Source organism: Peromyscus californicus, unplaced genomic scaffold, assembly GCF_007827085.1.
Source record: "Peromyscus californicus insignis strain IS unplaced genomic scaffold, ASM782708v3 Scaffold_1__1_contigs__length_55948999, whole genome shotgun sequence".
Classification (NCBI taxonomy): Eukaryota; Metazoa; Chordata; class Mammalia; order Rodentia; family Cricetidae; genus Peromyscus; species Peromyscus californicus.
The window spans coordinates 9921103-9943142 of NW_026294492.1; positions in this window are offsets into that span (position 1 = coordinate 9921103).

The following is a 22040-nucleotide window of genomic DNA, read 5'->3' on the forward strand; positions in this document are numbered from 1 at the left end:
ACATCAAATGGGTCAAAGATTTGAGTCCTGCAGTAGGATGGTGGTTCTGATCGTGAACAAGTAGCTTTGCTATTCTCTAGGCTTCTTTTAGGATGGATAGGATTCATACCTCACATACCTCCTTTAAAATACTAATCAAACATTGAGCACCTTCAGCAAGACCCCTTGACACCCTTCGCACTATGAATTGAATTCTCCTGGTAATAGAAAACTGAACCAAGACCGTATTGTCATATCAAATCCCATTATTTTTGCTCAAGTTCAATTTAAAACAAAGGTCAATTGAAACGCAAAATGAAACAACAGACAAATGAAAAGTAGAGGAGAATTCTAAGCTGGGAAGGCATGTTGTGTTAACTTTCAAGTGACTGCCTATTTCCACCCAGGTTTTCATCTGTATCGAAGAATGTTTGAGGCACTGTTTTATATTTCAGGTACCCTTGAAGGTTAAGGATAAGCAGTACCCCTAGTGGACAACTCCAATCAATTCTGAGTGATTGATTTGGCCTTTCCAGAACCAATCATTTTTGTTTCAAAATCATCTTAAAAGGGTTATTTACTGATACAGATTTAAAAGGTCTTTCTATATTAGTTTTCCCAAGCATCTGTGAAAAATTATGAATCACCTGTTAGCCTACCATTCAATGGAATGTTTCCTAGTGCAATGATTTCTAATGCAGCAGGTTCTGCTTTTGTGTCTCTTATAGTCCATATGTCTTTCCTTTTTCTTTTTAAACTGGATTTAGGTCCCACTCTACTTTACCCAGCAAGAACTCATCTTAAATCATGTATTCAAAGACCCTAATTGCAAATGAAGTCATAGTGTAATATTGATTTGTGTGCAACATGATTCAATTGAGTGCTGCTTCTTCTGAGAAAGGTGAAAACACTTATCTGAAAGCCATGTTCGATGTAGTTGTACCCATTGCGATTCTTTAAGCATTTATAATGTCTCCAAGAAAAAGACTTCAGCTCTGTAGCTGGAAACTGCCGAGTGTAGTTATTCCATGGACTCTTCATGTTGACCTTATCCAATGATTCCAAATGCACTAAACATTTCTCCACTGATGCCCATTGTCTCTACGGGTCTCCACTTTGTCTTTGGAGATGAGAGGGATGACAGAGAGAGTGAGACTTGTATGTAACACGAACCTTAAAAGGTCTTATTAAATAAAAAACCCAGAGCCAGATATTAGGGTTAAAACCTGAGAGATCAGAGGAATAGGAAAAGCCACAGCTAACCTCACCTCACCAAATTTGCAGCTTCCAAAGAGACCTACTTCCGTATACCCACATATATATGCCTTTCTGTTCTGCCAACTCATTTCCTATCCACGCAGCTACATCCCTTCCTCTTCTATCCCAGGTCTGTCACTTCTTCTCTGCTTATACAGACCTTCAGACCTTTATGATTAACTAGTTTTGGAATTTAAGGCATGTGCCACCATGCCTGGCTCTGTTCCCAGTGTGGCCTTGAACTCACAGAGATCCAGATAGATCCCTGCCTCCTGAATGATAGGATTAAAGGCGTGTGCTGCCATTGCCTGACTTCTATGTCTAATATAGTGTTGGCTTTTTCCTCTGATCCTCAAATGTACTTTATTAGAGAACACAGATAAAAATATCACCACACTTGTATCATGCTCTTTCTCAATAGGAGCATTAGATTGCTGGGGATGGCTAAGAGTCTTCATTGATAATCCCACTGTAAGCATCCCCATGGTAACCAGTGCCATGAATGACACTGTCTCACATGGCATATAATATAGAGAAAGAACTACAGTTATTTCCCATCAGATCTAAATATGAAATATTTCCTTCACAAGTAGATTCAGAATGGGAACAAAGTAGTTGAATTGATTGGCAGATGATATAGCTTTTTAAAAAGATTCCATTTTTGAATTCAGTTGAACAAGACTTTGCCAAGCAGCTTTGATGGGCCTAAGCCTTATAAGGTAGAGAATTGCTTGTCCATGTGAGGTATGCACATGGCATTAATCCAGCCAATAAAGTATGCTAATACTGAACAGCCTCATGTCCTATAATTCCAAGTCCTTCAAGATGACCAACATCTTCCATATTTGAAGATATTAGAGACTGTTTATGTGCCAATGAGAAAACAATGATGAAAACTGTCATTATTTATTGAGCATATGCTGTACTATGGCACTGCGATTTATAGTCAACAACTACTTTTACACTCAACTTGTGAATCAAGAATTGGTGCATTAGTGTTTCAAGTGAAGAAAGTTAGGGCTACAAAAGGTATGCTTTTCCTATCATGGTACTCCGCCTCACCATCCTGGGTACATGTGTGGATCCACTGCCTCCTAAATGCTGATCAACTAGACACTAGCTCTCCTCTCATTAGGACGAGAAGCCAAACAACACCCACTGCAACACTCATGACCTTTGTTCACTTTATGTTAATTCCTTTTTGAACAGTTAAAGCAAATTTCTCAACTATTCTGAGGTTCAGTTTCTTCATTTTCCAATGAAAAATAGTAACATTTATCTTCAGGTGGTACACAGAATTAGTCTAGTAAACTTGGCCAGTTGCAATTATCCTTTCTGGAAGTACTTTCTGGTGGCACATGCCTTAAATTCCAACACTAGTCAATCATAAAGGTCTGGAAGTCTGTATAGACAGACAAGAAGTGACAGAGCTGGGCTGGAAGAAGAAGTGATGTAGCTGGGTGGATAGGAAATGAGTTGGCAGAACAGAAAGGCATATATGTGTGGGTATATGGAAGTAGCTCTCTTGGAAGTCCTCCCCTTCATTTTCTGTCCCCTGCCTCTGATCAAAGTATGCAGGGAGTCAGATGATGGGGTGGTGGAGATGGGAGAGGACGGACTGAAGACCACAGGTAATCTGCAGTGATAGCAGTCACATTATTACTATATCAATTATTCTTGGATGATGCTTGCATTTCTGAAAGGTGTTGAGGTTAACCTGGAACCCATAGCTACAGCTGTGTGACCAGAGAGAGAACCTTACTGGAAACAGACTGCAGGATCCCAGCCACACACCTTGAAGGCATCCCAGGGTCTAGCTGAGAAAGTCCTTCTTAACACACAGATAAAGCTTTACCTAGAACCAATATACCACAACAATGATATCTGCAATGAGAAGATTATTTGCGGATTGCTCAGCTTTGAACCATGAACTCTCAGATTCTTAGAACTGGAAAGGAGCTGGTAAGTCAGTGGTTCCCAACCTGTGGGTCGAAACCCCTTTGGCAAACCTCTATCTCCCAAAATATTTACATTACAATTCGTAACAGTAGCAAAACTACAGATATGAAGTAGTGATGTAAATAATTGTATTATTACATTATTATTGTGGGGGTCACCACAACATGAGGAGCTATATTAAAAAGTCACAGCATTGGGGAGGTTGAGAAACACTGTGATAAGTCATTTACCCTAAAATAAATATTCATTTTATGGACAAATCAATCATAGCTTATGGTAAACTGGTTTGCTAAAAAAAAAAAAAAATCACAGTTTATTTGACAACGAAAGATCTAAAAATTAGGGTTTTTTTTTTTTTTTACATAAACATGTTTTTGTTTTTTAAATCTTGGTCCCACAGGAATACAGGATGGATAATTCTACATTGTAAGGAGATGGTGGGTGCACCGTAGAATTCTTAGCAGCATCCCCCACTCCCAGTGGTTGCCAATAACAACCTTCTCAGTTTGGAAATCCAGAATATCTCTCTATGTTGCCGGCAAGTGAAATCACTCCAATTGAGAACCTCGGTTTTGAAGCTTATTTAGAAAAGTGAAAGGAGGTTACGAATGTACTTAATGATGAACTGTTGCTTAGTGGAGAAGAAAGGCCAGTGTCACTAGTGCTTAATTTAGTAAATAGACTCTGGTCTCTGCTCTTATAGCAAGGATTATTGTCAGAGGGAGAGAGAGGCAGCCCAGGATGGAGGAGTGGAAAGTGAGCTACCACACCTTCGGAAGGAAGCCATGAGCCCAGCTCAGAATAAACGAGGTTATTTCTCTTCTGCACGCACCCCATCCCATTTCTTTCCCACCCATTAAGTGGCCCCACCCCAGGGAAGCCTTTTTGAATTCCACACTGAAATCTGCAGTAGGATGCTCCTCTCTGCATTCCCATGTTCCTAGCAGTTGCTCTTCACCATTTACACATTTACAGCCATCTGCTTACAGACCCATCTCTTCCCAAAGACTCTTCCCAGGGTCTTTGGCAAGTGACCGTGCCTCACATATCTTTATGTACTCACTAATGTTTATACTTTGTGGCCTAGATGGTGATCAATTAATATTTATTAGATAGGTGAATATATAAGTGAATGGTCTTAGAAAGGGAAAGTTTGAGAAGTCTACAGATTATGTATACTTTACATTTTAACTAGAGCAAATCTTCCCAAGACAGTGAAACCAATGTCTCTGGATATAGCCAGTCAAGGTTATATGCCTACAGGTGACTGCTACACCCTCAGATCTGAAACTTCTGTGAAAAATCCCCAGATTTAAAAATCACACATGTATCAAAAATTCACATGCAAGATTCTATTTCCTGGAGAAATTCTTGATCAGAAAACCTAGTCTGAGTGATAACATCATTTTTAAAGCCACTGTTTTAGGGAGGTCTCTCCTGTGTCCTGCAGAGCATTTTTTTTTTCTGAGTAGGAAATGCAAAATTGGGCCAGACGGGGGCTATCTGTAACAGCAGAGGCTGAGTGCAGCCATGGGGCTCCACTTTTAAGCTCCCTCTGTGCAGGACTCACAGAGGTCAAAATGCTGAGCAAGTATTTAAAGAATATCTGCTTGAAAAGGGATCGAGGCATCCAGCATGGTCCTAATTTTAGTTTGGAAACATCACCTTAGTTAAAGATGCTAAGGTTATATTTGAGGATCATTAACAACAGAACTATAGAAAAAGGTAGACTGTGCTGGGGGTGTTGGAGTGAAAATGCAAGAGCTCCCATCTGCAGAAGGTGGCCAGGTAGAACCTTCAGCACTCCATTTTCCTAATGTGCATTACGCTTAAGGTGGATGCATAATGCCGGTTATGTGTCGTCTACATAACTGCCTGCCTTTTGTGATACTGAAGCTCCTGGCAATATTGGCTTCTGTTAGAGTTTGTCTACAGGCAGGAGGTTGGTTAAACCAAAAGAAAGCCTGTCCTGGGAAGACAGCTCAGTCAAGTGATGGCCCATGAAAACATGAGGGCTGAAGTTCCAGCTCGAGAACCCTCAGTATAAACAACACAATTAGAAAAAAAAAACAATAAAAACAACAAAACAGGAATGGTGGCCCATGCTTGTAATCACAGCACCAGCAATGGAGGCAATAGATGGATGGACAGCATCGCTGGGGCTCACTGGCCCCTACCCAAAAGTACTGAGATCCAAGCTAGTGAGATAGCCTGTCTCACAATAGGAGGTTAATGGCTCCTGAAAAACATCCACCCACACCCATACACACCCATACACACCCATACACACCCATACACACCCATACACACCCATACACACCCATACATATGCACACATGCACACACACACACACACACACACACACACACACACACACACCCATACACACCCATACATATGCACACATGCACACACAAACACACAAACACACCCATACACACCCATACATATGCACACACACACACACACACACACACACACACACACACACCCACCCACACCCATACACATCCATACACACCCACACACACCCATACACACCCATACACACCCACCCACACCCATACACACCCATACACACCCACCCACACCCATACACACCCACCCACACCCATACACACCCACCCACACCCATACACACCCATACACACCCACACACACCCATACACACCCATACACACCCACCCACACCCATACACACCCATACACACCCACCCACACCCATACACACCCATACACACCCACCCACACCCATACACACCCATACACACCCACCCACACCCATACACACCCATACACACCCATACATGTGCACACATGCACACACACACACACACACACACACACACACACACACACACACGAAGAAAGAGAGACAGAGATAGAGAGACAAAAAGAAAAGAAGATGAATGTCTGGCTCTCCTAATAGTTTTATCCTTCTTGCCTAACAGATCCCATTGTTTTGGGCTCCAATATCTGAGCTGGTAACACAAGAATTGACTTTTACAAGAGACAACCCTGGAACGATTGAGTTTCTACACCTGCCTGATGAAGGGCCACACATGGGACTTCAGTGGACTTGCTAATGTCAACAGAGCCCAATAGGTCAGCTTGTACTCTGTCACCACATCTATCCTGATGGTACATTTCTTTCCGGGGTCTCCACGGAGCATTAAAACATCCATTCTTGGGATCTGGTCCAACTGTTTCATAACAAATTGCAATTATAAACTCCTACATTATGTCATAATGGCATGAGCTCAATCCTAATTTTCTTGCCAAGTCAACTTTCCTGAATATCACCACGATTGTTTTTCTTCAGCAACCACTTCATCTGGAATACATAGGCTCTGAGAGAGCAGTACATCTAAAATCTGACAGACACCCAAGACAACTCACTTGAAGTTTTGGTGTCATTGATTTTTTTTTTAAGTGCCATCCTTCCCAGGATTCTGAGAAATGTTCTGATTTTGTCATTTTAAATCTGTCCTTTCTCTACAAATAGGACCTGTTCATTCGTGATTGACAATTCTTGAGGCATACAGAAGAAAAACTTAAACTTACTAATGCGTTTTTAATATTTATGGGGCACTGGCCATCTGCGTATGCTTAGTTACTTGTTTACTGGGGGCTCAGATTGTGAAGGGAGTTATATATGAAAAAATGTCTGATTTGCAAAAAGCAGAATAAACATTTTGCCCAGAACACCTAGCAAACGGTTATCTCCAAATATCACTCTTATGTATAGCCAGCTTGGAAGAGCTATGCAAAACCGAAAACACCAGCTAGCTATAAATATTGATACTGCGTGATCAAGGTCAAAGAGTGAATGTAAGGACAGGAAATGTCTGGCGAGCTTAGTAGACTCCCTCACCTGCCACCTTTAAGTCGTTCTCTTCGTCCAAACAATGCTTAAATTGGCTTTGTTCCAAGCTGGAGGAACGGGAACTTTGGAGCACGTCAGCACATACCCAAGCATCACTGACAGAATCTTGTGATTAACTGTACCGTCACCATGTTGACAACTGCTGCCTTCATTGTGAGGGCCTGTCAATCAGCTCTCTGCATCCCAGGTGTGGGCCTGCCTGTGAAGCTCGCGCACCTCCATCCTGCCATTCCCTCGGTACCTATAATCGCCTACAGAGAGCATCGTTGTGATTGTGTATCAGCGTGGAGTTGTCAAGAAAATGGCCCTCCTTAGAAAAAGAACAGATAACAAAGCTTGTGTGTGTATGTGGTGGGGGGACCATCAGGAAATGGCAGCCACAAGTCAAACTACTGGAGATAAAGACAGAGAGGTAGCTGCACCTCTCCAGTATTGGGGCCCATGAAGTGCCAGGCACATCTGTTAATGTTGGTTTGGTTTCTATAGCAAACCTGTCAGAGTCCTCCTCCAGCAGTTGTTAAGCTCTGCTAAAGCTGTCTTTCAACCAGATAATTAATGTGCCCATGATTCTCCACGCCACACCTCATCGGAGAAAATATTAAATTGTGGCAGGGAGCATTTAAGTATATTTTCCCATGGAAGTCATATATTGAAGAGCATAAGCTTGAAGGATTTGATTTTTATTTTTGGTAACAACTGATACTTTTATTGCATTTCAGTTTTAAGATTATGCCCCTATGCACTGCCTTAACTTTAGTCACTAACCAGCAAAAGGTAGTTAGATATAAATGCAGAAAGAAAGGTTCAAGAAACTCAATTAAAAATTCTCCATGATTAGTCATATGTAGCTAGAGTTTTCCTGCCTGGCCCACAGTCAGGACAAATCTCTGTCACCCGCCAGTCCCACAGCTGTTCAGACCCAACCAAGTAAACACAGAGACTTATATTGCTTACAAACTGTATGGCCGTGGCAGGCTTCTTGCTAACTGTTCTTATAGCTTAAATTTATCCATTTCCATAAATCTATACCTTGCCACATGGCTCGTGGCTTACCGGCATCTTCACATGCTGCTTGTCATGGCAGCGGCTGGCAGTGACTCCCTCCGCCTTCCTGTTTTCTTTGTTCTCCTCTCTGTTAGTTCCGCCTATACTTCCTGCCTCGCCACTGGCCAGTCAGTGTTTTATTTATTGACCAATCAGAGCAATTTGACATACAGACCATCCCACAGCAGTCATAAAAGGAAGAACCAAGGCCTAAATCTGTGGTTTCTAATTCTAAATCTTATCATGAAATATAAAGTTTAAGCAATCAGAAAATATTGCTAAGTAACAAGATCAAAATGTGTTGGCTAGGTCTTGTGTAGTGCCCTGAAGATGAGCCTGGAACATCTAACTAGGATGTTAGAAATGTTATAGGATTGATGTGTATTCTCATAGATGCCCACTTTAACATGGGTGTTTATATTAAAACACAGTATTTTAAAAAAATTTCCCCCTCCAAAAAGTTAGGGCTTCTGTTGTTATCAAGAGACACCATGATCACAGCAACTCTTATAAAGGAAAACATTTAATTGGGTTGGCTTACAGTTCAGAGGTTTAGCCCATGTCATCATGGCAGGACATGGTGGTGTGCAGGCAGACACAGGGAAGGAGCTGGGAGTCCTACATCTTGATCTGCAGGCAACAGGAAGTGAACTGAGTGTCACACTGAGTGTAGCTTGAGCAAAGGAGGCCTTAAAGCCCACCCCTACAGTAACACACTTCCTCCAACAAGGCCATACCTTCTCCAACAAAGCCACACCTCCAATAGTGCCACTCCCTATGAGCTTTATGGAGGCCAATGACATTCAAACTACCACAAACATTTTCACAGTCAGATGAAGAATCTGGGTGATGCTTGAGAATGCAGGTAAAGAATGTTTGGCTCCAGGACCTAGGAGACAGAGACAATATCTATTCATTCTAAAATATCAGCTGGGAGTCAGACTTTCTTCAGGGCTTGTCACAGATCCAGTGAAGTGTGTCTTATTTTAAATGAATGAAGACCATAGAGCAATGAATTGAGGAGAGAGATGCTGCAATGCTGGGGGAGATAATGACGGGTAGGGCCAGGACCATGGGGCTGTTGTGAGCAAGGGGGAAGATGGTGAATGCTTCAGCTTACAAGTAGTGATCATCCAACCTGGTGCTGCATCTGGGCAGCCTGGAGCTCAAGGATAGTAAAGAAGAAACCATGGGCTGTTTTGAAGCTATGGGGATGGTTCTGGGATCAACGGAAATACAGAAGGAGTTAGAAGTCAGCTGGAATAATAGGATGCAGAAATATTCTGAGTAGTATGGAAGTATTGTAAAAAGTCAGAATGAACCACCATTAAACTGATGTATCTGTGTGGAGCAGAGCACGCATTAACAAAAAAAGTGCTAAGAGGTTTGAGACAGGTGGGGACAGAGAGGAGATTGTTCTGCTTGTCACTAGCTCATGGCAGAAGAGCCAAGGATGGAAAAGCGTGAACTGTGTAAGAGATTTGTTTCAATTGTACTTGGGGAGATTCTAGCAATGGTACCAAGCCGTAATCAAATTGATGAGCTTAGGAGATGTCAGTTTTACATTTTAAAGGGATTGGAGTCAGCAGGTTCTGCTGATAAAGCAAGAGGGTCATTCTGGGTGATACATGGGGCAAGAAAACTCTCCACCCTAGAAAGCCTGCACCTGCTGTGCTCCTTCCTGTTCTAATGAATCACATACCCAGGAACCAAAGTGGACCCACGCTTGTGTCTCAGTATCTTTCACTGTTGACCTCAATGACTGGCCACAGAGATGGGCATGAGCCTAACATCAAAGAAAGTCCTCTGAGACTTTTCAGCTTTGGGCAAGAGTAAAGAAACACCTTACCTACAAAGAATCATAGCACCTAGCAGTCATTTTTTGTCCCAAAATTGAGAATAGTACACACACACACACACACACACACACACACACACACACAGAGAGAGAGAGAGAGAGAGGGGGGGGGGGAGGGAGGGAGAGAGAGAGAGGGGGGGGAGGGAGGGAGAGAGAGAGAGAGAGAGAAAATAAACACAAATGTTTTAATGACAGATTCTACAATTCCAGACATTCATAAAAGCAAATCAGACTTGAACATATGGGCCAATAACCCTCTTTTCATTTTGGCTAAGTTTTCTCTGAAGTTTAGTCATTTGCAAGTTTCTGAGGTTAAATGAAACACTGTGACTCAAAGGAAGAGAGATTAAACAGGGAGACCTATACAAATGAAGTTATGAAACAGAGAAACAAAAAACAAGGAACATCAAGTTTAATATAGTGTATATCAAAGATTGGTAAATGTTGTATAATAAGCAAGAGAGTTAATATTTAAAGCTTTGTAAACTGTATGGTTTGCAATTACCCAACTCTGTTCCTGGAACATAAAGGCAACCAAGGACATCTGTGTCAGGGTTCAGTGTTGGAGTTCAATCCCAACCTATCAAAGGGTTCCTTGAAGAGGAGAGTGAGGAATTGAGAAATGCTAGAAAGGAAATATAGTAGATGAAGAGAAAAGATAGAGATGCAGGATAGCTTCAGAAGGGCCCTGGGATTTTTATATACTAGCAAGAGGAGAGGCAAAAGACCTCCCCCTTTCAAAATCAAAGCACAATGTACAACAAAGTGTAGACTCTCCAAAACATCTGGTAACTACGCCCCACAGCAAAGCATCTTGTAATTAGGCCTTGAAGCATAAGACACCTGGTAACCATGTATTAGCACCCTATTATGCAGCCTTGGAGAGCAACATAAACCCTAACTCTCTGACCTTGAGTCAAACCACAAGTTGGAATCTTTGTGGGCTACCATAGATCTATTTTTTAAAAATTGAGCATGGCTGTGTTCCAATAAAACTTTATTTATAAAGAGAGGTGTCAGGTCAGATTTAGCCTAGAGTCTATATGTTAGTTCTAACATTTGCCCTCCAAAACTCCTTTAGCTTTAATACTAATTTTATCAGGACTCTCTGACCACAGTTCCTAGACTGGCTTGATATTGAACGGAAAAAGTATTTTTTTTTTTTATTGAGGATACAATCATCTTATTATCTTCTTGCTTGGAAAGAAAAACATGTCTGATTGTCCATTTAAAATCGATGTCTGTTTCATACACCACTTGGAATCCATCAGTGGGTGTTTAACCTCAAGCATTCGGTGTCCATAGAAGTACCAGGAATTCTGTGTTCTGGCCCCTAGAGCCAACGTGCTAGAACCCTATGATGTCATATTCATCGAATGAATGCCAGCAGCAGAACTGCCTGCTTCCTCTTTCCAGTGACCCCTGCACCACACAGAACCATCCCTTCTACTGTTTCAAACTTGATGAAGAATTGAACTGCAACGAAAACAACATTCTCAGTTCCTTTACCAGGAAGTGCACATCTGAAATAGAGGAATTAATGTTTATTCCACAGGGTTGCTTGGTCAACTATGTCAGATAACAAGTTTGAGACAGTTTATCAATGCAGTATGTAGTCTATGATAGACACTTCACGCATGCGGTGTGATCCTGAAGGGCAGCAGACGGATGTGCCAGAAAGCAGCTTGATATTCTATCTGAAAGAAAGTACATGTACCCCATGCCTACCTCTTCTTCTACCTTCTGTTCCATTTGCATGCCTTTTACCTTCTGTTCACCCTGTTTCTGTTCAAAGGGATCAGATGCTAAATTTCCCACTTTGGGCATATATTTCTGCTTCTCTGAATGCCATGTGCTCATCTGAAACAGAGGAACTAATTTCTAGTCCACTGTGTGTCTCAGCTAGCTACGTTAGTTAAAAAGTTTGAGACCATTCAGAAGTGCAGTATCTAGCCTAGAGTAGACAGTCCATACATGCAGTCCAGTCCGAAAGGGTAGCAGAGATGCCAGGATGAGTTACACAGCACCCATAGCCCTTGATCTTAAGCCCCCATGGAGAGATGCTCATGAGCTATTCATGGATTGATTGTTTGTTTGTTGTTCTACACACGTAACCTGGTTCAGGGTTGAGCCAACACACTGCACGCCTCTGAAGAAACAGAGTGTAGAGAGACACTAGTATGGGTGTTTTGTAAATACATGTAGTAGCAGATGTAAGGAGTGAGATATTTTGTCAACATAGAAATCGCTTTTCCAAAGTGAGTTTCCCCATCCAAGGATAGTGCCCCTGCTTTCTATAATTAAACTACCTGACATATGTTAAACTCTCTTTTGTGACAACTTTTAAGGGAAAATGTACTCTCTTTGAAAGTCTTCCCTTTGAAGAGACAGTTGGAATTAAGCTGGGAGAGTTGAATTGGTGCTGTCTCTCACAAGGCAACCTCTCTACCTCACACCCCACCTCTCTGGATTAACATAACAAGTGAGATTGATGTACATGGCACAAAGAAAAGAAGAACTTTGAGAAAAGGATTCCTCAGAATGGTCCTGCTGCACCTGAATGGGTAGAGAAAGGTGGACAGAGTCTCGTCACAGGGCAAGATGGGGAGAGGCAGAGATGAGAAGTATGCAAACTGGCAAAGCTGACCCTCACAGCTAGGTAGTGAGTCAGCTTCACATTCTCAAATAAGGGGGCTGGACAGGGTGGTGAGTTCCCAAGAGATGTAGCTCCGATGCCTTTATATACCTTGTGATACAGTGAGCTCAATTCACAGGTCTGCAAAGCTGGACCAGAGCTCCTACTTGGCCATTAAACGCTTTGTGAATGTTAGAAATTTATTGTATCTCCCCAAGCTTTAACAAACACATCTTAAGAATGGGCATGACATGGACGTCCTTCCCAAGGTTTTTGTCGTCATCGATGAGTTTGGAAAGATGGCTAATCATAGAACAACCACTCAACAAACGGCAATGATGGTAAGCTTGGCACTAAGTCAGACGCTACTCTCTCTACTCCTAGCCTGTTCGTCCTGCAACTCATGACATTTCACTTGGATTATGGCAGTATGATTCTTCTAGTTAGACTTCCAACTTCAAGCTGTCTCCTAACACAATCCATTCTCAGTGACAGTCTTCCTAAAACATACCTTAATGCTTAAAACTTTTTACTAGCTTCCCATTGGCTAAAAGATAAATTTTAGTATAACTTTTGCTTTGTCGTACGATTAGGTCACTTGAGAAGTTTAGCGATCTCATGCCATCCCCCATATTCACCTATTTTCCATTTCCTAGCTGCTATCTCCAGGGGAACCAGTTCACCCTACTTCCCAGCCTTGGCTCAAAGAACCCAGAACCCAGAAATACATTGCTGTCCTTTAAGCTAGTGGGAATTCTATTTTTACAAGAGATAGCTTCAAATATTTCTTCAAGTAACGTTCCTTCAGCTCGATGGTCACCACATTCCTCCATTCACCGTTCATTTTTACTACACATTCGTTGGCTCTCTGCTGTGTCAGAAGCCATAATGGTTAATTGGAAGAAGATTAAAAAATGGCCATCATTCCTGGCACTTGAGATGCTCAGTCTGATGGGGAACAGGAGAGTGTGGTTGCTCATTAATTGTCATGTGACAAATGCACCAGCAGATTGTGAAGGTGGAACAGAAAAGAGAGGGGAAAAAAAACTTGCCTAGATTGCTAAGGAAGTTCATTCCTTTCCCATCGCATCATGTAAACACACACACTCTCTCTGTCTCTCTGCCTCTCTGTCTCTCTTTGTGTGTGTGTGTGTGTGTGTGTGTGTGTGTGTGTGTGTGAACCTGCACATATAGAGAATATAGTTTGATGTCTATCATCTTATTCAGTGGCTCTCCACCATATCTTTTGAGACAAGGTATTTCACTGAACCCAATGTCTACTGTTCATCAATTGCATAGACTGACTGGCTTATCAGCAAACTCTGAGGGTTGGCCTTGCCAAATCTGCCACCTTGGGTTATAGACACACCCATGCTTGACTCTTTTACACAAGTGGTGAGGGTTTGAACTCAGGTTCTCATGCTTGCTCAGCAGGCACTTCACAAATAAAGCCATCTCCTGGTCTACCTTGTAAACTCTTTTGTCATTTGTCTGGTTACTGTGATCATAAACTTGTCTTTACAGATGAAGAGCTATCCAGACCCACAGCTAGGGTCTGTACCCTAGACCCACAGCTCAAGGCCTGAGTCTAAACTGGTTTCAAAGGGTAAAGAATATTCTATTAGTGGTAGTCAAGGAGTCTCCTAGTGACAAAATGGTGTTGGGGCTGATACTAGCTTCCAGTGAAACTGCATGTCAACATAAAGGCTATCACACTTGAATTAACAAATTTATCAACCAGAGCTGACGTCAAAGACAGAAATACTTCATTTTGTTTCAAAAAGCAAAGCTGTTATTTGCACCATTAAGGAAAGAGACTGACCTACATTTCTACTTCGATCCCTTCACACCACATTTGAACCCGGCCAGTGATAAATCCATCTGTTTGTGCACATCTGTGTCAAGTGACAGGAAGTGTCTGAGAAGCACCCCATACACACACACACACACACACACACACACACACACACACACACACACACACACACTTTACAACAGTACAACAAAAGTCAAACCTTCAGGAGACTTACTCTCCAAGCTAATAACCTGTCAGTGAAATATTTCCAGGACTGATTAAAATAAAGGAAAAAGAAGCACCAAACTATTTCCATCGATGCCTTTATGGATGGACACCATAATTATAAAATGGTTCATAACTTACAGTGCATTTCCACATAATGAGTTGGTTTAAGCCTCACTAATATAACAAGTATTCCTGCTATTTCACAGGTGGGAATGCATAGCCAGGTCAAGGAGTGGGTGAGAGCCAGGCTCTTTCTGTCATGTAGATATGTGTGAGATCCCTCAACTCCAGCAACTTACAGTATCATGCAAGGTGTGGCTAACACCGCGTTGCAACTCCAAGAACCAATTTCATGTCTGAATCTGTCCCTGACAAGTCTTCCAGAGAGCAGGGATGCTGAGGTTGAGGAGATAATAGATATCTTCAAAATCTAGAAGGATTCACATAAATGAGAATAGATTGCCCAGGTGTAAGAATGAGGACTCAGAAATGAGCAATATAGGTAGACAAGGCTAGAGGTTACCTAAAGAGGAACTCTATTCACTAGTGTTTATAGCTGCTTACCTCAGGATACAGTGAGCTCCCAGTAGTCACCAAGGTACCAGGAGGAGTAGGGACATCTCTCTAGACATCTATAACAGGCAATAAAGTCAGTGGCCCTAGACCAATGACTCCTTGAAAACCCTGTTGTCTACTGGGATTCAGAGGTCCATTGCTATATCCTGCTACCCAAGGAGCACATTTACCTCTGCTTCCCTGGCCTTGTCAGAGGGGCTGTCTTCAAAATTCAGAAATCGATGAGGGTGTGACTCAGTCGGTAGAGCCATTAGTTAGCCTGCATTAAGATGCTGAGTTAGAGCCTGAAGACACCATAAACTTGGCATTGTAATACACATTTGTAACCCCACCACTTGGGAAGTAGAAGCGCAAAGGATCTGGGGTTCAAGATCATCCTCAGCTACTGTAGGATCACTACGGGAAACATGAAATCCTGTTGCCCTTCATACAAAAAAAAATTTCAAAAAATTACCCCACATTTTGCTACAGATGACTTGGGCAGGAATGGAATAGTAAGTTCATTCCCTATTATTCTATCTCTGTCACATGCACAAGTGTACACACACATGCATGCGAGCATGCATATACACATACACATACACAAAAAACTATCCCATGCATTCATTAAGCATTGGGTCATAGGCACCAACAAGTCTTGTCACCTACTTGTCATGATAGATCTCCCAAAGTCAATTTATCATTCCCACCACAAGGTAAACCTCTAGTTCATTTGGCATGCTCTTTTTTTTATTTTTTATTTTATTTTATTTTATTTTCCAGAGCTAAGGACCAAACCCAGGACCCTGAGCTTGCTAGGCAAGCGCTCTACCACTGAGCTAAATCCCCAACCCCAATTTTTGGCATTCTCTTGATGCAACATATGCCTCTGAATACCTGCTGTAGCTTGTACACCGCCAGCTTTGTATACTTCATAGCTTACACTATATGACAATTCTGTCTACATCTAGCAAAGAAACTGACAGAAACAGTGCGCTGCTCCCCATCCCCCGCTACATGCCTGTGGCACGTTAGGAACTCTGCTGGGGGTTGTACGTACTATCCTGAGAACACCATTTGCCTCTTATAGGCTGCTCTGCCCATCTGACTGGTAGAAAGATCAAGTTCCAGAGCTCTTAATTCAGCAGAAGGCAAACTTCAAAAGGGAGAGCGACGTCTGTGGAAAATCCGGGCCAGTAATATAGCTGGAAATCAACACCAGTTCTCTCTGACTCCGGAGTCTACGCTTTTTCCCTTTGCAATAGACTGCTCCAAACACTCTTAATGTCGCAACCCAAAGCTAAGTTGGGATTCTTCAACTTACGTAGCAAAGGCCACTTTTTATTTTCAGAATTGCGATTAGGAAATCATGGCAGAGGGGAAGAAATGTAAGCAGAGAATGAGATTCCACCGCCAGGCTGGGTGGTTATTTATTACAGGTGCTGATTTTCTTTTTGCTTTCCATTATTTACTTGTTCAGGGGAGCTACAAACAGGAAGGCAGACCTGGCGATTCAGCAGTTATTTAAATAGAACAATGTGGGGATTGTACACTCGGTTCACTGTAATTGGAAACCATTCCTACCATGCCTAATATTTCAAAAGCACTGCAACCCAATTCCCTGACCCATGAATCAGGGTTTTCCCCTCCACCAGCATGAAAGATTGGGGACAGAAAGGACCAAAAGGAAGCATTCTCGCAGGCACAGATTTTGCAGAAGAGAGCTGACAAAGAATAACCACGATCACTTTGTTTTTAATTGAATATTAGAATACCTTGGATGTATAGCATTCTCTTTTCTCATGTTGTGAGTATTTGCTAGCAAATCTGTGCTCTGAAATCTGAGCCACGGGTCTCTCTGGGCCATTATAATGACTCCTGTAACTTGGTGTCTTGAAGTAAACTCTCTTCCACTGCAATTATTTACAGCTAGACAAGATGCAATGCCGAATAAGTCCTTTTTTTGCTTTTCTCTCCTTCAAATTCATATTAGTTGACCTCTCATATAAGTGTATTATTTTCAATTCGAGTAGCTTGGGTACCAGTCTTATCTTTGGGGAAGCCAAAACCATGAGCTTTAAGCTCCATTTCCATATGGAACTAGACAGTTTCTTCTCCCAGCCTCTGTTACAGCATCTGAAAACTGGCCCTGCACAAATACTTCACATGAGTACTAAGAGATCAAATGAGGTTGTGCTCACAAAGAAGTCACTCTGGTGTGTCTGATGCCTGCGAGGTGCACCTCCTCCCATGACTTGTTCCTTCGGACTAGAGTGGGTTCATACTCCCCATGCCACCCCACCTCCACGCCGCTTCTCAGACATTAGTTCATGCACAGTTGTATTCTAGATTATTCTCATGTATAATCTTGCTGAATCCCATCTTAACACCACACTGGGAGTTTGTCAGCATCGTGCCTTCACTTTGGAGATGAAGAAACAAGGAAGGCTTCCAAAGACAAACTAGTGGCGAAAAGCCTTGCACCAGCACTACCTGGCTCTACAGTTTAACCTCATCGACTTAACAGAAATCCTCCCTCCAGCATAGGAGGCAACTTGACGCCCAGAGGATACGCAATAGCCAAAGTGTTTCATGTCGTCCTAAAAAAGAGATGAGCCCCGTGTCATTGGCATCTAGTAAGTGGCCAGGGACACCCCTAAACACGTTACAAAGCATAGATGAGGCTTTCACAACAAAGACTGATCAAAATATGCCAACTTCTAATAGAAGTGAATATAACACTATTTCTGAATTCAGACCTTCATCCCTTATTGACGCCCAGATGCCAAAAGTTCAGATTGTTCCTGTTCCTGGGCAAGGCAGAAATTTCCCCACAGTGTGCTACATTTTCATACTGTCAGCTTCACTTGCTTCCCTAGAACAATATCGATTGTTTTTTGGTTTCCATGGCAAAGCGTCTATCTGTTATTTGCTTAGATTATTTTTTGCTTCTTCATACTATTTTGAAAATATTTTTTTTCAAAAATGAAATCTCCAAGGTCAACTTCTTTTTCTCTTATTTTTTTCCCTACAAAACAAAGATAGAGCCTACCATTTAACTTAAACTCCCAATATCAGTACAATGTACACTCACCCTAAGATATGATTTTGAACAGGGTCATTTATGAGATGTAAGTATTAGATGTGTGAAAGTTTTAGAAGTTTGGTTTAGTGTCCACCCCTACATGGGAGAAAGGGGAGTGGAGATCCAGGTAAACCTTCCTCTGTCTAGAGTTAAATAGTGAATTGGCATAGTGCTAGTCCAAGAGCAGAAAAACATTTATCTCCTGCCTGGTACTTTGTTATGAACTTGGGATCCCTTGCTTTAAAGTCATATACATGCAACTTCATGAAGAAGTATAGACAGATACACATGTACAGGCTGTGGAACAATCTTTCTGTACACTCTGTGAATACATGTCACTATGGTTGATTTAACAAACAAGCTGGCTGGCCAATAGCTGAACAGGACAAAATTAGGTAGGAAAGTCAAACTAAGAATGATGACATGAGGAAGGGTGGAGTCAGAGGAGACTCCAGTCAGCCACCAAAGAAGCAGGACATGTAGAAAATGAGGTAACAAGCCATGAGCCACATAGCAAAGCATGGATAAGAAATATGGGTTAATTTAAATGTAAAAGCTAGTAACAAGCTGGAGCTATTGGCTGAGCATTTATAATTTATATTAAGCCTTTGGGTGATTATTTAAGAGTGGCTGCAGGACAAGAAAACTCCACCTACATGTGCACATGCATACACAGATATTCTGAATTGAACTTTCCCTCTTTTTGTTTGTTGAAGGCTCAGGTAGTTTTCATTGCCAGTACATTAAATGAAAAACCAAAGTCAGGGCTTCATTGTTCTGTGCTCTAGGATGGGGTGCTGGAATGGTAGCTTTGAACTATTGAGAGTCCAAAATGAGAATAAAGATGCAAAGATCAGTTGTCCTCCAGATATCTAAACTCCCAACTGGGGTCCTGGCATTTTTACATGCAGCACAGTATGCAGGGTGATGCTGGGTTGCTTTCTGCCTCTCATGTTTCATGTGTCCTTTGCTGTCTCCATGGTTACTTCAATGAAACATGAGACTCAGAGAGACTTGAGTAGCCTCCCATTCCCCCGTGTTGCTATAGATTACCAGTAGGTTTGGTTGTATCTGTAGGTTTAGACCAACAGCTGTGGAGCCTGCATGGGACTAGACTAGGCCCTCTGCATAAGCAAGACAGTTGTGTAACTTGGTCTATTTGAGGGGCCCCTGGCAGTGGAATCAGGATCTATCCATGGTGCATGAGTTAGCTTTGTGGAGCCCACTACCTATGGTGGGACATCTTGTACAGCCTTAAGACAGGGGGAGGGGTTTAGACCTTCCTCAACTGAATGTACCAGGCTTTGCTGACTCCCTATGGGAGGCCTTACCTTGTCAGAGGAGCGGATGGGGTGGGTCAGAGCAAGGGGGAAGACTGGGGAGGGGGAACAGGAGGAGGGATGAGAGGGGGATCTGTGGTTGGTATGTAAAATTAATAAAAAAAATTTCTTAATAAAGAAAAAAAACTTCAAAAAAAAGGGAGAAAAAAAAGATGTCCAGTAGGATGCATGCGCTGCTCTTGCATTCTCAGGATTTTTATCTTGAGACATCATGTTGAGGTCTTCCCAACAGGCTACTTGACATGGAATAAGTCCCCCAGTCCTTTCCCTGTAGCCCCAGGGTTAGCCTCATGTTCCTTTTTCCACAGTCACTAATATGCAATAGCAGCCTGGAAAGGAGAGATGGGACACTATTGTTCATGACTTTCCACAACAAAACTCAGACCTTGCTTATGCCGAGATGATGATAAAGATAATCTAAGTCAGCCAGGAGAAGGACTCTAAAGTTTTTAAGAAGCAGTTTCTCTTAGACTCAGAGACCTGAGCCAAACTGAGAGTCCCTGCCCATGACTCACAGCCCTCTCATATGGAACCATCTCTCTACACAGCACACTTTATGGGCATCTCCACGCCATGAGTGTGGGGCCGATTATTTCACCCTGTAGGTTACATACTCTTTCTCTCTCTACTTATATCAGCCATACCATTTCTTGCTCCAGGATGACCAATGGTGAGATGATCTGCTTCTTTTGAGGCCCCAAAACACAAAACTGTCATCCAACCACAGTCCTCAACTCAAACAAACAAACAAAAAAATTCACCCATCTAAGATTTGTTTTCTGATGTTTTTTTCCTTTGGTCCCATCAGCGTGCTGTGTCAGCAAAACTCTCTAATCCCCAGTAGTTGCATTGCCTGCAGCCAGGCAGGGTAGGGGTCACAGCTCCACCATGCTCTAGGAGAAACAGGCTACCGATATCCAGTTCTCATTTCACAGCTGAGGGAAATGAAACATGCAAGCAACATGGCCATAGTTCACAGCAAAGCAACATCAAAGCCAGGACTAGAATGCAGGTTGCTCAAACACCGGTCAAAATGGTCTCATTCTTTTATTTTGCTTCTGAAACTACAATAATGAGGAATTTAAATTTCATATGACTATGAAGACACATACAAGTAGTCAGCATCTGAACAGATATGAACACCTCAGGGGGCACTGAACATATGGAAACTGAATCTAGGTCACGGCGTTCCTGGGGGACTCATCATTTCTTGTCCTCAATCCAATAACCAAAAAACAAGAAGGTAGATGTCGATGGCAGGACCACAAGACACACTGTAATTGATTTAGAAGATGTATTTAGAAACTGTTAATAATACATGTAAGATGCTGAATATTACTTTTCCCATTATAAATATTTAAGAGCATATAATTTTAATAGCACAAGCTATTCCACAGCGGTCTCCTCCCAGTGTGCATTGCGTGCATTCCTCTCCAGGTTTGTGAGTCCAAGGAGTAACTCCAATTCCTGCCTGTGGAAGGATCCTAAGAGTGACACTTGGAAATGGAAAGTTAAAGTGGGTAATGAAAGTCCCCAGTGTTACATAGCTTTAGTTCAAAATGAGTTCTGTCATCTCTTGTCACAAGAAGGTATTAGACTCGGATTATGTCATACCAAAAAAAAAAAAAAAAAGATTTTCCCACGTGACCTCCAGGGTCTCTTTCCATGGAGACTTAGAAATATCTTTCTTTGATTCTCATGAAATTAGGGAAGCTTTGAATCTTTTTAACTGCCATTCAGCGGAAGGTTCAAAAAACAAAATGAAAGAGCCATCAGTTCGCTACAAGAGTGCTAATTGGAATTTATTATCACACTTGATGGAGTGTTCTGGTCAATAGATTGTAGTAAACACTACTCCATCCTGGTGGACACTGTCCCTGATACTATTTAGATAGACTTTGGGCAGGGACAGTCACCAATCAAAAGACAGGTGCACAGAAACATATAGGTAGCATCGATTTCCCTGCAAGTAAGCCTTTCACTATTGATGAAAACAGCGAACGAGACATGGAGGAGAGCAAGGAACCAACTGCGCATGTCAGACTACGTGGCATTGGAGGACCACCACTTACCCGATAAATTACTTGGGCTCCTCACAAATAGTATCAGTTATTTCTTTCATTGCTGTGAGGAAACGCCCCACAAAGGAAACCATAAAAAGGAGCAGTCTATTTGGATCACATTTTGATGGGATAAAGTTGACAGTCCTTCCACAAACCAGTTCTGAGTCCCTAAGAACCAGGTGCTCACGTGGACCATAGCCACAGTCCTACTCTTTACTGCCAATTGTTTTATTTAAGTTACCTTTTTCTCTGCTGTGGCAAAAATACCTAACAAAAGCAACTAGTGAAAGGAAGCATTAGATATGCAGAGCTGACTGGGTGGCTAAGATTCCTGCACTTGCAGAGGACTGGAGTT